General features: G+C 46.1%; 1 protein-coding gene across 1 annotated transcript in view; it reads left to right on the plus strand.

Moving 5' to 3' along the window:
• Positions 1–8,170: 8,170 nt before the first annotated feature.
• Positions 8,171–16,539, plus strand: part of PAK6 (p21 (RAC1) activated kinase 6) — a 39,798-nt gene continuing 31,429 nt past the window's right edge. The window contains exon 1 of the mRNA XM_034061499.1: positions 8,171–8,512. The gene's annotated coding sequence lies outside the window, so the exon portion shown is untranslated. The remainder of the gene's footprint in view (positions 8,513–16,539) is intronic.

A 16,539-nucleotide genomic window follows, 5' to 3' on the forward strand; every position in this document is an offset into this window, starting at 1 on the left:
GCAGGATTTCAGCACATGCACTATTTCTGTGTGCTAGAAAATTATTGATTCTTATAAAAGGGACTTTCTAATTCATTTTTTAGATTGGAAAATGGAATATATTTCATATAGCTGAAAGAAAGAAAAAATTCTATCTGTGATGCCTGAGATGTTGCTATTCTTCCTCTGCCTGCTTTCCATTTGAACACAAAGATGGGTTTGCATCTATATTACCTGGAGATACAGCAGCAATATCCTGTTCTTTGGCTACTGTGGCAGTAGTGAAGTTTCTCCACTGGAATTAGTAATTTGATGCCATTTAAGTGCAGTCTAATAATATGCATGATACTCCACTTGGAATAATATTATTGTCCAGATGATGCTTTTTCTGTTCCCTAGGTAACCTGCACTAGGAAAGTGGTGGCTTTTGTTTTATGCACAGCTTGTTTCCTTGCTCCTGAAATGCTTCAGTAGCATCACAGCTGTTTGACAAGGAAGGTCAGAAGAATGGAGGTGATTTGTAATGTTGGAAAGTGCTGGATCCTGCTTCTAAAGCCTGAGAATTTGGGAGTTTGCCACTTTTCGTATGATCCATGTGCCAACAGCAGCAGTCTCAGCCTTAGATCTGTCCCTGGAGTTGTGATTGAGAAGAGCCCAGGAGTCAAAGCCTGCCTCTAGTTGTTCTTTATTCCTTTCTAGGACCATGCTACAGTAAAATGTTCTTCAAAGGCTACAGGAAAGGGTAATGGTACAGAAGAGCTGAGCTTCTAACTCAGTCAGGAATGAAGAGCAACTTTGCTGATGCTCTGAATGCCTTGAACTGCACTTCACAGAACAGCCTTGCATGCAGTAACCCACCCAACCCCCCTGATACTTTCACATGGAGCAGTTGGCTGCTGCTGTGGCTGTGGAATGGTTGTGCTCTGAAACAACTTGTTGGTATTCATAGGACAGCCCCTTACCTTTGTGTTCATGTAAACCATCTGCTTTGCTTCACAGATGAAGAGTTAAGTGCTATAATGTTGTCCACTCTTATATGGGGCCTACAAGGATGCTGGAGAGGGACTCTTCATCAGGGACTGTAGGGACAGGACAAGGGGTGTTGGGTTCAAACTGGAAATGGGAAGTTCAGGTTGGATGTAAGGCAGAAGCTGTTCCCTGTGAGGGTGCTGAGGCGCTGGCACAGGGTGCCCAGAGAAGCTGTGGCTGCCCCATCCCTGGCAGTGCTCAAGGCCAGGTTGGACACAGGGGCTTGGAGCAGCTGCTCCAGTGGAAGGGGTTGGAACTGGAGGAGCTTTAAGGTCCTTTCCAATACAAACCACTCTGGGATTCTGTGCTACTTGACTATGTCAGTGCCAATGACAAGAAAAAGCAGCTCTTGATAACAAAGGAAAGTTATTAACAGAAGCTATAGAAGCAAAAGGGAAGACTTGGAGTTGTAAACCAATAACACTAAACCAGAACTTCTAAAAGTGAATTTACAGATAAATGCAAGAAGTTCTGCAAACTCTGAAGCTAACTTGTTAGTGTCACATCTGAAGAGATCACTGTAAGGAAATGTGTCAGCTTGTTGTACTCATCCCCTGCTGTCCTCAAAAGGCATTTCATCTGTAGGGGCTTCACACTCCTGAAACTAAGGTAAGGGTATTTATCAGCTCAGATAGATGTATTCCAAATGCAGTTATAGCTGACACTTCTTGCCTGGGGACTGTACTAAAGAGATTATGAAACCCACAGAGCACAAGTATGCAGCTCTGACTGATACGTGATCAGAGGTGGAAGCTTGGGCTTGTGGAAGCAGGTGCTGTTACTTAAGGGTGCCAGAATGAGCTAGAAAGTGCAGCAGCTGAGGAGGACAACAAGGGTATTGTGAGGTTGGAAAGGGAGAGAATCAGAAGGGCCAAAACCCAACTAGACCTTAAATCTTGCTACTGCTGTAGAAGGTAATGAAAGAGGTTTCTATCAACACTTTGGCAACAGAAGGAGGGCTAAAGAGAACCATAATGACAAAGGGTGAGGATAAGACTGAGGTACTTAACACCTTCTTTGCCCCAGTCTTTAATAAGACCCAGATGCTTTCCAGGTACTGAGTCCCTGAGCAGAATGAAGCCCCCATAACCCAAGGGGAATAGTAAGGAACCTGCTACACCACTTAGCCACACACATGGGATCCACCCATGGGTACTGAGGGAGCTGGTGGAAGTGCTCACCAAGCCACTTCCCATCTATCAGCAGAGAGCTACAGGCTTGTCAGCCTGACCTCAGTCCCAGGAAGCTCATGGAGCCACATCATCTTGAGTGCCATCACATAGCACGTATGGGGCAACCAGGTGATCAGGCCCAGCCAGCATGTGTTTATCAGGTCCTGCTTGACCTGATCTCCTCCTATGACAACAACACCCTGGCCTGTATCAGAAACAGTGTGGTCAGCAGGACTGGAGCAGAGATTGTCCCTCTGTGCTGGGCACTGCGGAGGCTGCTGCTCGTGCCCTATGCTCAGCTCTGGGCCCCTCACTCCAAGAGAGACATTGAGGTGCTGGAGTGGGGCCAGAGAAGGGCAATGGAGCTGGTGCAGGGCCTGGAGCACAAGAGATGGGGAAGGGCTGAGGGAGCTGCAGGTTCAGATGGAGAAGAGAAGGCTCAGGGGGGACCTGATGGCTCCATAGGAGTGACTGAGAGGAGGATGGAGCCAGGAGGGGCTGAGCTCTGCTCCCAAGGAACAAGGGATGGGACAAGAGGAAATGGGCTCAAGCTGCATCAGGGATATCATTTAGATTGGCTATCTGGAACAATTCCTTACCTAAAAGTGGTGCCAGGCAATGGAAGAGGCTGCCCAGGGCAATGGTGGAGCCACCATCCCTGGCGGGGGTTAAAAGATGTGGATGTGGCTCCTGGGAACATGGTTTAGTGGTGGCCTTGGCAGTGCTGGGTTTATGGCTGAACACCATGATCTTAAAGGTCTTTTTGAACCTACCAATTCTCTGATTCTATGCAGACAAATTACACCTCCTGCATGGGCATCAGCAAATCATTCTAACCCTTTCCTCTGTATTGCTGCTGATTTCCCAAATAATCAATACTCCAAAATGGCTTTGGGCTAAACTAACTCCTGAGGTGTTGTGCTTCTGCTTTGTACTAGTGATTTCCTCAGGGATGCTTCAGTGTACCAAAGCTCCGTGTTCTTATTCTAAGTGAGCTATTTGTGGTCTTGAGAACCAGTGGTTAGAGGCTCTGGTTCAGCCTTGGGCTATGGGCACTGCAGTTAATGTGCTTGAGCTTAACCAGATTGTGCTTAAAGCTTGTGGAAGGAAGACTGAAGCTCCTTTAACAGTTCCATGCTCTCAGTTGTATGTTTTACACTCACTCTGCTTGGTTATTCCAGCAGAATGCCATTAGAAACTTCAAAATGAGGTTTCATTTCCATTTGTTCTTTATCTGCTAGCATCTTTTGCATTATTGAACAAGCGAGTGAACATTGAGGTCAGTGAGAGCAGGGAGGAACCTGCTCCTTGCTGTTGGGTCTAGAAATACATATTCCCAGCTCTCCTCTTAGCATCCCAAGCTATTTAATTATTGATCCTGTGGCTCCAGCTGGTGCAGAAGTGTGATTCAGAGAGCAGGATCAGCAGCTAAGTGACACCATGCTGATGAAAGACAAACATCACCCTTCAATTCAGTGTCTGTGCCTCAGCTTCTGTTTGCTTTGCCAGTGCTTTGGATTCTCTTGATGCACAGCTCTTCAGTGTCTCTTGAATTGCATAGCTCCTTTCTTGAAGCTGAGCTACTAATGTGTTTTCATGTAGTGTAACACTTGAAATAATCACTTGGGAATCTTTCACAGGGAGAAGAAGTGTTGGAGTATTGCAGAATTCAGTGGCTATGGCTCAATGATGCATTTCCTCGATAGCCACTCAGAATAGATCCAGTAAAAAGGCCGTTTGCACCATTCTGCCACACCTTTAGCTCTGCATTTACCTCTCAGGAGCCAGCCTGGATGAGCACTTCACCTTCAGTGTGAACTGAACTGGCTACAACTTGTCCTTTCATTAGCCTGTTCCCATGGCTCCACAGTCCAGATCTGCTGATATCCTGCTTGAAGAGATAAGGATGTCAGGGATTACATCCAACTGTAAGCAGGCACCTATTGTTCAGTGGCACGTCGCCTGCTCCTGCTGTGTTTGGAGGGGAACCATGGAAGCCTTCCCTTCATACAACTTTAGTGGAGAGTGCCATATTATTCTATCATGGAAATCACCACTTAGCTCCTGTGCAGCTAAAAGCAGCAGTTTTTCTATCAAGATGTAAAACCTAAGTGTCAGCTGAAAGTCTTGCTTAGCCTGAACCAGAAAACATTACTGGCAACCAGTGTGGGCAGCTGGAAAGATAAACTCTCATTTGCTTCACACATGGGGAATGTGTAACAGGAACAGGTCATTTTGATGCGATTATCAAAGTTATTCCTCCTCATCTCCTGGGAAAAGAGGATTTTCCAGCTGGAGAGCCAGACAACACTGGAAAACTCATTGGGATCCTCAGTTCTTTCAGCAGATAATTCCCACACAGCTGAACACTGGACCCATCTTGATTGCTGCTTCTTTATGAACATTCACTTCTGCTCCATGCACCAAGACTGAAATGTGGGTTTGCTTCCTAGCAGCTAAGCTGAGGACATTATTATCTACATAAGCAATATATCCATCTATACATCCATCTACTTTTAGGCTGTCCACAAATCACTTCCTGACTTTCTCAATTACAACCTTAAGTTTCTGCGGCCTTTTGCTATATGGTATATTCTTCACTTTAACTTTATTGTGGTTTCCATAGGCATCTTTCCTTATATCCTTTCCAGAAATGGATGTGTAACGGTATGGATAGAGGGACCAACTGCCATGTGCTTTGGAATACACTGTTACACTGGATAAGAGCCACAGTTTCCCTTGCTTCCTTAGGAAATTCACACTGGTCCTTCTTAAAATGAGAGACAGCAAAGTCTGCAATGGCATTTGAGTGATGGGACTTGTAAAGTAGAGGTAAGCAAACTGCTTCTCCTCAATCTTCTTGCCATTTCATTATGGTAAAAGCCAAACTGCTGGGGCTTGTGCTGCAGAAGCTGTGGATGTATTGGCAAAGGCCTTAGAATGCTTCTGGCATCTGCAGTTTTGCTGAGCTCCTCTTACTGAGACAAAGAGGGCTGCAGACTGAAGAGCTGGCAGCGCATGGGATTCTATCAAATCATCTAATTCCTGGAGTTTTCCTGTTTATAAAACAGGTATTATACCTTTATGTATCTTTTCCTATCTAAAGATGCATATTTATGAATGTTTCACTTCTGTGGAAGATAAATGGTTGATAAACCCAAGGTAACCCTTTGGTACATGTAGTTGCTGGTTCCCCCACCGGCGCTGGGATTAGTGATTTCTGTTGCACTCTATTGCTTCTGGGCAGTTGGAAGGTACAATTCAACCGGTAACATTCCACCAAAACAGATTCTGGTTTTGATATTTGATAGTATCCAGAGAGTAAAATATGGGAACCATCACTCTGATGTTGTTGTTGAAGTCAGGGTGTAGTTATTCTATCAGCTGTTATGATCTAAGCTGTTGTCTTTGAAAACTAAGCTATTTTTTAAACTCAGAACTGAATTTTGGACCTTGACCTGTATCTGGAGCTAATTCTTTTTAGCAGTCAGCTTTTAGCCTTGTGTGAGAGATGGTTGCATGTTTAGCTTAGTGCCATACCCAGAACACCTCTGATAGCTTCCCTGTCACATCCTTAAACCATCCTTCATTCCTCCCAGTTTATTCCCAATGCATTCTAAAATGATGGGGTTTGTTCATGGTTAAATTTATCACCTTCCTTTCTCTTCTGTTTTGCAGTTTTGATGTGTGCTATGTGGTTCATTATATGAAGGTTGCAATAACATGCAGGCACCCCACAAACTTATGGCAAATCCAACAGTCACAGTTGCTATTCAAAGTGATTATAAGATAGAATCATAGAATCATGGAATAGGTAGGATTGGAAAGGACCTCAAGATCATCCAGTTCCAGCCCCCTGCCATGGGCAGGGACACCTCACACTAAACCATATCACCCAAGGCTTCATCCAACCTGGTCTTGAACACTGCCAGGGATGGAGCATTCACTGTGAAGCCTTTACACAAAGCAGGGCATCTGTCCCTTCTCTTTTGGTGATGTGCTATGGTCTTTCCTTTCTGAAGTGGCTGCATTTTGGTGATGCTGCAGAGATTTCTCAGCCTACAAGTTCCTACACAAACATGAGTGTTAAATGACCTCAAAACCAGCTAAGAGCTGGAAAGCAAACTCCAGCTCTAATGAATGAAGTCCCAAAGCTGACAGCACTCAGCTATTTCATGGGCTCAGGAGCCTTTCTATCACAAGAATACATTGCTGAGACTTGTTGACAGAAGCCTCAAGAGCGGAACTGCTGCCTTTGCCTCCACCCACCCCAGCAAAGAGTGGGGGGAGAAAAGCAGCTCTTTATAAATAGCTGTTCCTGTTGTATTTGTAACTTCGGTGCTTTTTGTGTCAATGACATCACCTTCTTCTCCATGGCAACTCCCTCGATGTCCAAACTGCAGGGCACCAGAGCTGAAACTTAAACCAGCAGATGAACAGGTTGATTCAGGATGATTTAATAGAGAAGTAGTGCAGGGGGTGATAGAGGGGGTGGGAAACGTGAGCAAACAAGCTCCTGTCAGCTCTGCTTCTCTGCCAAGCTTATATCTGTAATGACTGCTCCTAAAACTCTGCCCCATCCCTTTCTGGGGAGGAGGAGGTGGGTGGGAGGAAGGCATCTTATCCTCCATCTCCGGTGTGTCTGGAGAGCAGCAAGCACTACAGGTGACTAAGCAGGAGGAGCAGGACTGACTCACTCCTCAGTTATTTGCTCCCTCCCCTTTTCTCCCCCTTCCAGCTTTGCTGTTTGTTTTTGAGCTTTCACCCAACAGCTTGGATTTTACCCCAGGCCCTGCTCAGAAGGGATTAGCAGCAGGTTTCTCCTTACCTAATGCTCCCAAACCCGTGTTTGTGGTTATCCAGGTGAGGAATGAAATGAAAGCCAAGTCTAAAAGCAAGAGGAATGAATTGTCTCTTGGATACATCACCTTTATCTTCCAAAGGAAAAAGTGCTTCTCCTTTCTGAATGGTGTCCAGGAACTACTGAAGTGACTGACATGCCAGGAAGCTGTAAATAACTGCCTGCTTTATCAGACTACCTATGGAAAATACATAATTGCCTCACTGGCAGCCCTGCTGGGTTTCACTTGATTTCTCAACCGACTGCAGTGGGGGGAAGCTGTTCCACTTGCTGTCTTGATTATAGGATTGGATTCTGCTGGCTTCCAGTTGGGACTCCAGTAGCAGGAAGGTAATGGTTACATCTGCAGTTTCAGCCAGCCTGAACTGTCACTGCTTCAATCAGCTTAATAAATCTGGCCTAATTTACATCCCTATGAAGTCTGGAGCCTTAGAACAGGTTTCCTCCCTCCTTCTGTAGGGATCTGCTGCTGAAATTGAGCCTGCAGAAGTGTCAACTTGATATTATATTGTGCACGATTGGAATTGTGTGCCATGGGCTCAGGCAAGTTACACAAGATCATAGAATAGTTAGGACTGGAAAGCACCTGAAGATCATCCAGTTCCAACCCCTGCCATGGGCAGGGACACCTCACACTAAACCATGGCACCCAAGGCTTCATCCAACCTGGCCTTGAACCCTGCCAGGGATGGAGCATTCACAACCTCCCTGGGCAACCCATTCCAGTGCCTCAGCACCCTAACACAACCCCCCCAGTTCTGACATCTAGAAAGGGCCATAGCACCGCATCCCATATTGATAAGGAACACTTTGGTTTGCCTGAGCAATGCTGTATTTGCCACTCTTGGTCTGCAGTTTATATCTCTATGGGGTAAAGAGCCTTTGATACTCAAAGTGTGAGCAGTGTTATGTCTGTGGGCTCCCTGCCCCAGAGTACAGATGAAGTCAGCCCTCCTGTGATTTCAAGGCTCACTTGAGGACAAATGTGTGTATCATCTTTATACAGTAGGATGTTGATTAGTATCCTGCTCTTCCCTTTTGTGCCAAATGTCACTCCACGCACAGCCCACGATAAGAAAGGTCCCAGAAACACTGATTCACCACATTACAGCGTATGGCTACAGTGAGACCTCAGCAGTCTGAATGGGATTTAACACTGTGCTTCCCTCTGTCCTCCGAGCCTGAGGACACCTTCCCTCGGTGAATGCCAGCAGGAGGAGGAGTGTGTGGCACTGGTACCCTCCTCCACGGCAGCTGGCACTGGGTAGTGCTGGTGAGTAAGCGGCTGAGCTCGGTGTGCTTGCGTGTGTGTGAGGCTGGAGCCTTCACAAGAGGCTTGAAGATGAAATAGCTGAGGATTGCCTGGAGCAAGGGATGCTTCCCGTGTTTAAGACAAGCACCGACCTGCGCTCACGAGGAAGGAGAGACTCAATTCACTCCACAAGGATTCCTCGGAGACCTTATTTCCAAGGTAAGACCTTTCCTGTGGGAGGTGGATGGGGCAAAGGGTCCAGCATCGTGAGCCTTAAACCTGCGATGACTTCTGTGATCCCTTTTCACCTGCCCAAGCTGAGATCAATCTGATGTTCCTGGCACTCCCTCTTTAGGCTACACGTTTAAAACAGCCAATAAAACCTCATTTTCTGAGGTCTGAAGCTGTAAAAAGGGGTGAGGGGGAATGCTTTTAACTCTGCCTGTTTGCCTGCCTGTGTTCTAGCGGTGAATAAAGGCTATTGCCTGTGCTTCTAGGTTGTGTACTTACATAGAATGATGGGTGTTGTAAGAACAGAAGGTGAATGAAAGTTAACAGACATGAGCTTGTGGTTTATTAATGTCTTTTAGTGCTTTTAAACATCGATAGAGTATTTGCTGTTCTATAAGAGGCGAAAGGGAGATGGTTCCTGCCTTAGAAACTTGAACTCAAAGGGTTTTAATAGGTTTGCTTTGAAGAAATGCAGTTGAAACGAGTATGGAGATGGGATGTTTTTAAAGCCTATATTTGAAGCACAGCTGAACAACCAGCTTATCTCTATTGAAAACTGTGGAGGGGCCAGAAAGTCCTAGAGAGCTCCTTGTCCCAGCTGCAGGCAACTTGCTTGCAAAGCCTCATTTAAGGTGGAAAAAGTACCTTGAATATCCAGAGATTGCTCTATAAAAAGCTGATATCATCTAAAAATCTCCTATGATCAATGTTCTCTTCCCCTCAGAATAACCCAAAACATGAAGCTCCTCCGAGTTCACTGCATGCTTAGGTTGTGGTGTATAAGTTATAGTCCCTGATGGAAGTCCAGCAGAGCAGGGATTTTAGAGGTGCTGGCACCAGGAAGGAATGCACTTGCTGAGCCTGGAAGTGCAGCACATTGTGTAGGCGTGAGTCGTTGCTGTCTCTTTGCACATTGATTGATCTAATACTTGTATTCAGTTCCATTTTGCTCTTGGGAAAGGAATAATATGTGCTCATAAAAGCAAACCAATGTTATATTGAAGGAAGTAAAGTGTAGCTGGAAAACTGCACCTAGAGCTGAGAAGGAGTAAGAGCTTGTTGAGTCTGAGACCTGAAATCAAGATGATCTCTGACTTGTTGCCTCCCTTTCCCTTTGCAAGGTAAGGAATGGATGGTACCCAGAGGGAAAGCTGTGCTCTGGGGAGGCTGCAGAGTGGTTGGGTGAGATCACTGTGCCCAGTGCTCAGACAGGGCAGGGTGGCCAGGAGGGTGCTGGGTGCCAGCAGTCAGTGTATAGCCTTGCTGCTGGCGTTGCCAGGTGCTGGAGCAGTTACCGCACTTGGATGCTGTTGCTGCAGTTTGATTCCACTGTGTAAGTAATAGTTGAGATGAGGATATTCCTGCCAGCTTCCCAGTCAGGAGTCATCAGTTCTGCCTCTGACACCTGGGGAGCATGAATGAATAACTCTCAAAACATTAATCTAGGGCAGCTTCCAAGAATCCTGTGTACTGAGGTCTGGAATACACTGTGCTCTGATTCATTATCCAGGGACAGCAAAGGCTTTGAAGAGGTGTTTACCCAGCGTGTGGACACATTGAACCTCAAACTCCCAAAGAAAACCTGCCCTGGTGACTTTCAATGGGACATTTGGAGAGGATAGACACAGCATCAGAGGGTAGGAGAGCAGGGATGTGTAAGCAGGACTACAGAGGAGAAGGGAAAGCAAAGAGGGACAGTAGTAGCAGCGTGCTGTCTACTGGTGCACAGCCACAGGTATGGCTTTGGGGGGTATGGAAGGTGCTGTTGCTTTTGGCAGTGTCACTTGACATCAATTTGAAATGGAACTTTGCATAACCAGTCTTAAGCACTGTATTATCTTCCATGTGATGGTTCTTGTATGTCTTCTTGCTGCTAGGGTTTGGTGGGATATGGGCTCTTTGCCTTTCCTATGAGAGCTGTGGAGGAAGGGGTACATGGGAGGAAGCAAGTGGTACTGCTGGTAAAGCACAGCAAGCTAGCTAAAGGTGATCCTAATTGAGGAGGAGGAGGAGGAGGAGGAGGAGGAGGAGGAAGAGGAGGAGGAGGAGGAGGAGGAGGAGGAGGATTGGTATTTAATTAAAACTACTGCTAAAAGCCAGGCTCTTAGTAGTAAAATAAATAATAGCAGGACATGAATAATTCCTCTCGGGGGAATGTCGGAGACAAAATTACACTAATGTAATAATAAAAGGGGCCTGGATGCTATTGCTCAGAGGAATAGTAACAGGATGGAGTGATTTTTCACTGCTAAGGAGTTCAAACGTGGTTCAAGTCAAAAGGGACTGAAACCTGTTAAAGCTCCTCAGGGCTCTCAGGCCATTTCAGGCTGAGTTACTGAAGCCAGGGCTGATGCTTTCCTTGGCAACCCCAGCAGAGGCAGGAGGTTGAACTCCTCTGCTTTAACAAATGACAGTGAGTTAAGTGTGTCACACTCCTGCTGCTCAATGTGCTTTCAGTGAATCAAAGATGAGTATTTCAGGCCCGGACTTGGGAGAACTGAGCCATGTGTCATGCATCTGGAGGCAAGGAAGGACATTCAACCATCTTTTGCTTCCTCATCTCCCTCCCACTCCTCAGTTCATCTTTACAGAGCTCTGTCTGCGTTCCTCGAGCTGTGATGCCCATTCTGGTAAGGTGCTTAAAGAGCATCATTAACCATTCTCCACTGAGTAATACACAGTGACATGATTTTGTTCCATAGCTGCCTTGCATAATGATGCACTTTGATTTCTGTTGCTCTTTCCGCTTCATCCCTTTCATTCCCATGACGTCCATCTGTTTACCAGACAAAATGGGCAAAACCTCCCAGAATGCAAAAAGCAAAACCCACACAAGTGACTGTAAAGAGCTTTAACAAGAGGTCCTGGGACACTGGGATGAGAACTGCTGTTGCCCAAGGTAGGAAAGGGAGAGAAGATCCTGCTGCTTGGGGACCAGACAAGCAGGTAGTAGAACCTGTTTCTTTTTATTTGCTTTCTCTTTTCCTTCCCCCTTACACCAAACTGGAAAAGGAACCCAACCAGCCAAGCAATCAGTCAAACCTCCCCAAACCCCCTCCAACCCCCAGCCAACCTGAAACATCTGACATCCTGACTGTCTAAAAGCTGTCTGGTTTAACAAAGCCTGGCATGTGCTGCTCTAGTCACTTATTGGTGATGAGATGTGCACAGAAAAGCAGCATTAACCAAGAATTCATGTTCCTCTGGACGTGCTTAAAGTCAAGCAGGAATGATGCTGCTTCAACCAGAGAGTACTGAGGAAAGAGTTGAGGGATGTACTTTTGCTCCTGCAGGTTGCCAAGGGGAAATAGGGAATCTCTGAGACACGCAGGGTACCATTTGCATCAGCAGTGCTCTGCAGGGAGCAAGCACAACCCGAAAACTCCCAAGTTTAGTCAAAGGATGGAGTAGGGTAATAGTGGTTTGTGGTAGGTCTGGAAGGTAGCTCATAGGTTGCTCCAAAGAATCAGAGTGTAGCCAAACTACAGCCTTGAGCAGTGTCATTTCTACTCAGCTGAGGCCCTGCAGTCAGCATCCACTGGCCAGGGGCAGGTACCCTGCCAATACATGTGGAGATACTTGACACATCCCTGTCTAAAAAGGGTGCTTTCATTCTTAAACTGAGATGAATGCAAACACACTCAGCAGTTCAGCAGAGACAAGAGATAATGTCACTTTGATGGCTCTGAGCTCTGTTGTTTGTCACCTGTGAGTCTGGTTCAGTTGGGCTGTCTGTAGTGGCAGTGTTATCTTCCTGATGGCTCTCTGGTTTTCCTACTTCCCTCCCTATGCCTAATACAAACAACTGTATGTTGGGTTTCTGATTCTCTGATGAAAACTTTCATAGATCACACTTACCAATCTCTTCTAAATTCAATCATATCCATGTTACTGTGTCCAGAAGGCAGCACTAAATAGGCTGCAGAGCTTTGGTTGTGTTACTGACAGCCTGTGGATCAGGGCCACTGTCCTCTCTGCCGTGTTGTAGGTATGGTTTCTTCTCACCCATATCAACCTTTGAGTCTCCTTTCAAAGCTGTGACTTTTCGAGTCATTGCAGGAGCTGAAGAGCTGGGTTTAGATGGGGAGAACTGGTATGAAAGTCTGGCCTTAATCTGGCTCAGGAATAGACGGGTTAATCTGTGTAGTGGCCAGAAGGCACTAAACAGAGCTTAAAATAACCAAGATGGGATAATTTTGCTTTAAAAACCATCTGGGTCTTGCTTCAGTGCTCATTAACATTCATAGTAGCCTTATGATTGGCTTCTGGAACAATTAAGCAGGGTGTTACACTCCATAATGAGTACTTTGGGCTTAGTCCAAAGAAAGTACAAAAATGCATACAATGATGTTACAAATGAACTCCTGTCCTGTAGCTGGGAATAAGAATCTGGGACCTGTGGAAGTCAGTGAGAAACCTCTGGTTTCAAGAGGCTTTGGATTGGATCTGAAGAACAGATGCTGTAGGAAAGACGTCTCTCTGGGCAAGCCACCTTTGAGCTGTTCATGCTACAGTCCAGTTTGGGTACACACGTAATTCATCTGTGGAGATCAGAGCTCCTGGGTGTGTAATGGAAGGTATGGAAAACCAGGCTGCAAACCTAGATGCTGTCATGGACTATTTGGGCCATAAAGTGAAAACTCATGCTGTGTTTGTTCCATTAGAAACCTACCTGGACAAAGCAATGTCACAAGTAGTTTAGATCTTGGACCACCCCATCAAGCACAGATGATGTTAGGAGACAAGATGCTCCTGTTTGTGACTGAGGAAGCGCCCTGATTTCTGACACATAAAATGGGCCCTGTTGGGTGTTAACAGGAAGAAAACACTAATTCTGCTGCTTACTCCCAAATGAGGAATCTGCAAAGCTCTTGGGTCTTTTGTGTTCTCTTCCCAGTTCTAAATATGTGCTCCTGAAGCGTCTGCAAAATAGCAGCCGGAGTGACGTAAAGCTGAGCCAGGGACTTATTTAAGGAACACTGCCATTTATTTCTGTGTCATTGCAAAGCATGGATTTAAACTCTCCCTTAGGATTTAGGGTCACCTGAATCATCCGGCTACTTCTGGTTTGTGGTCACCTTCATAAGAGGTGATTGATGCTCTTGGGCTGGGATTGCTCTTTATTGGAAGAAGGGTATGGAAGAGTATCCCAGATGACTATCCAAGGCTTTCTATAGGAGACCTTTGCTTGAGCACAACTGCTAACCAGGCTCCCAGTGTGCATCAATGCTCTGAAGAACAAAGCAAGTAAATGCTCCTTCTGAGTCTGAACAAGGCTTGAATTTGTTTTAAAGGTCACAGATGGAAATGAACTAAGTTAATACTCTTCTGATTTGAACACATTTCTCTGAATTCATTTATTTATAGACTTTCTTTGGCACTGCAGAGAGCAGATGAGCAAGAAATGTGGTTTTGAATTAGTCGTTTGATGAATGATGATTAAGTAGAAGGTTAAGTGATATTTTTCACTTATATTTATGATGCCATCTTCGGCATCTCTAGATCTGCAGAATAGGAGACATAAGACTTTATGAACAGCTTGAATGGCTGTGTCTTATGTTGCTCCTTTATAGAGTTATTTAATTCTTATTATTCAGAATCTATTTCCTTTCATTAATTACTCATTTATATACATAGATGTACTGACAAGACAAGGGGAACGGCTTTAACCTGCTAGAGGGGAGACTGAGCTGAGCTCTGAGGCAGAAGCTGTTCCCTGGGAGGGTGCTGAGGCGCTGGCACAGGGTGCCCAGAGAAGCTGTGGCTGCCCCATCCCTGGCAGTGCTCAAGGCCAGGTTGGACACAGGGGCTTGGAGCAGCTGCTCCAGTGGAAGGGGTTGGGGTTGGAGGAGCTTTAAGGTCCCTTCCAACCCAAACCATTCTGTGATTCTCTGATATAAAGTGGATTACTTCTGGATTACCTTGAAGAGGATTCCAGTTCAGTTGTTCCTCTCTGCTTTCACCCACACAGCAGCCAGCAGGACATAGACTTGCTCCAAAGGAAGGACATTTGTTCTGACTGCAGCCAAATGCCAGCAGGTCCATGTGGTCAGGTAGGCTGTATGACTGTGTTCAGCTTGGACTCCATTAATCATGCAGTAGGGTTTTGGTATAAAAACGTTCTTGCAATACCAGAATCAGCAGCATGTTTCAGTCCCTCGTAATGTGTATTGCCTGACTGTGGGCACGTTGTAGTTTCTTATTGTGGACTGACAGCATCTGGATAGGGACCTTTATTTCACAAGGGCCTGTAGGGACAGGCCAAGGGGAATGGCTTGAACCTGCCCAAGAGAGGGGAGACTGAGCTGAGCTCTGAGGCAGAAGCTGTTCCCTGGGAGGGTGCTGAGGCGCTGGCACAGGGTGCCCAGAGAAGCTGTGGCTGCCCCATCCCTGGCAGTGCTCAAGGCCAGGTTGGACACAGGGGCTTGGAGCAGCTGCTCCATGGGAAGGGGTTGGGGTTGGAACTGGAGGAACCTTAAGTTCCCTTTCAACCCCAACCAGGCTGGGATTCTATGGTTCTATAATAGCTGCATAAATGTTCTGGGTAGTTTACAGTGGTTTTTTAGTGGAGATTTAATGGTGGTTGGAAGCTTTATCATGTGCCTGTGTCCTGCTGAAACAGTGTCCTCTGTCTTGTGCTAGCCTTAGGCTATTTTAACCTGCAGCCTGAATGAAGACTGGAGGAGAGAGCTGAGGATAAAGTAGATAAAACACTTATCTGGCTCCTAGCAGGAAAGAGCAGAAATTACTCCTAGGGGAGCAGGTTGAGATAAGCTTTGGATACTCATCCCCATTGCAATGGTCAGTGCTTCCCCTCTTCCTCACCTCCCATTCAAACAGCTGCTCTCTGCCTCTACCATCCTTCCTCCAAAATAAGCTTCCCATACACTGCCATAGTGCAAAGCACCCTCCTGCACTCGCTGTAGGATGGCTTCTGCTGGGAGGGTGACTGTACCACCCATCCCCTAGCTCTCAGAGATGAGCTCCATGTGCTCAGCTGCTTAAAGCTGTGTCATCTATGAGGGCAGTTGCTTCCTACCTCCAGCAAGTGGGATTGGAGCTCTTGTGCTGCACAGAGCCACGTGCTTGGGGTTTGACAAGCATAAGCTTCAGCCCTCAAAGTATTCTAGGCTCTTGAGAGCTGGGTTTGGATGTCCTCAGATGTAGAAGGTGACTAATAGCAGTAAATGGCGTTAGACTTTTGCTACCATTATTCTAGCCACTAGAAATACTCTGAATTCTGGTTAATACTGTTGCAATAACTGACTGACCTAGTTCTTCAGAACAAAAGCTGGAATCCCTATTCCTCTTATGTCAGCTAGGGATTTCAATCTGCATTTCTATAGCATCTTTAAGGATTGCAGCATGCCTGGAAACCCAACAGATTAAGCCGCCTCTGTTCTGTGGGAGTTAAGTGTTGTCACAGTCATTTTGCCAGTGTGCAAAATGCCTTTCCCAAGGTGACCTGGCTGCTGGAAAAGGTAGGATACACTGAATTCCTGCTCTCATGATGGACTGATAGTCCTGACTTTGTGGGAAGCAGCAGATAGACCTCTTATGGAGGGTGGCACAGACTTGTCTGATGGAGAATGACGTTACTTCTATTATAACCTAATATGTCTGTGAATCTTTGCAAGTAAAAGCTCTGGAAGGAGCAGGAGGTGGCTGTGAGCCAAGCTCTATTGATATTATCTGCAGGGAATGTCTACCAAGCCACAGGAATTCAACCAGTAGCAAAACAGCGTGTGCTGTGTTTGGGGGATCCTCTGGAGCATTAATTCCAGCTCCCCATCACAGCGAGAGTGAAGGTTTTCAGAGTCTGCTGTTTTATTGCTTGCTTTAAGCTTAATCTATTTCCTTGCCTGTGTTCTCAGCTCTCTGCTCCAGCAGAACCTGCAGGTCCCAGTCCTGGCTTTACTTTGCTCCACCATTGGTGTTGCCTGGTCTTGGCTGTGATTCTTAGTGCCCCCAAGAGCCTGAAGCAGCACAAACATTCTTCTCTCATGTGTCCCAGT

This window comes from Melopsittacus undulatus, chromosome 4, assembly GCF_012275295.1.
Source record: "Melopsittacus undulatus isolate bMelUnd1 chromosome 4, bMelUnd1.mat.Z, whole genome shotgun sequence".
NCBI lineage: Eukaryota > Metazoa > Chordata > Aves > Psittaciformes > Psittaculidae > Melopsittacus > Melopsittacus undulatus.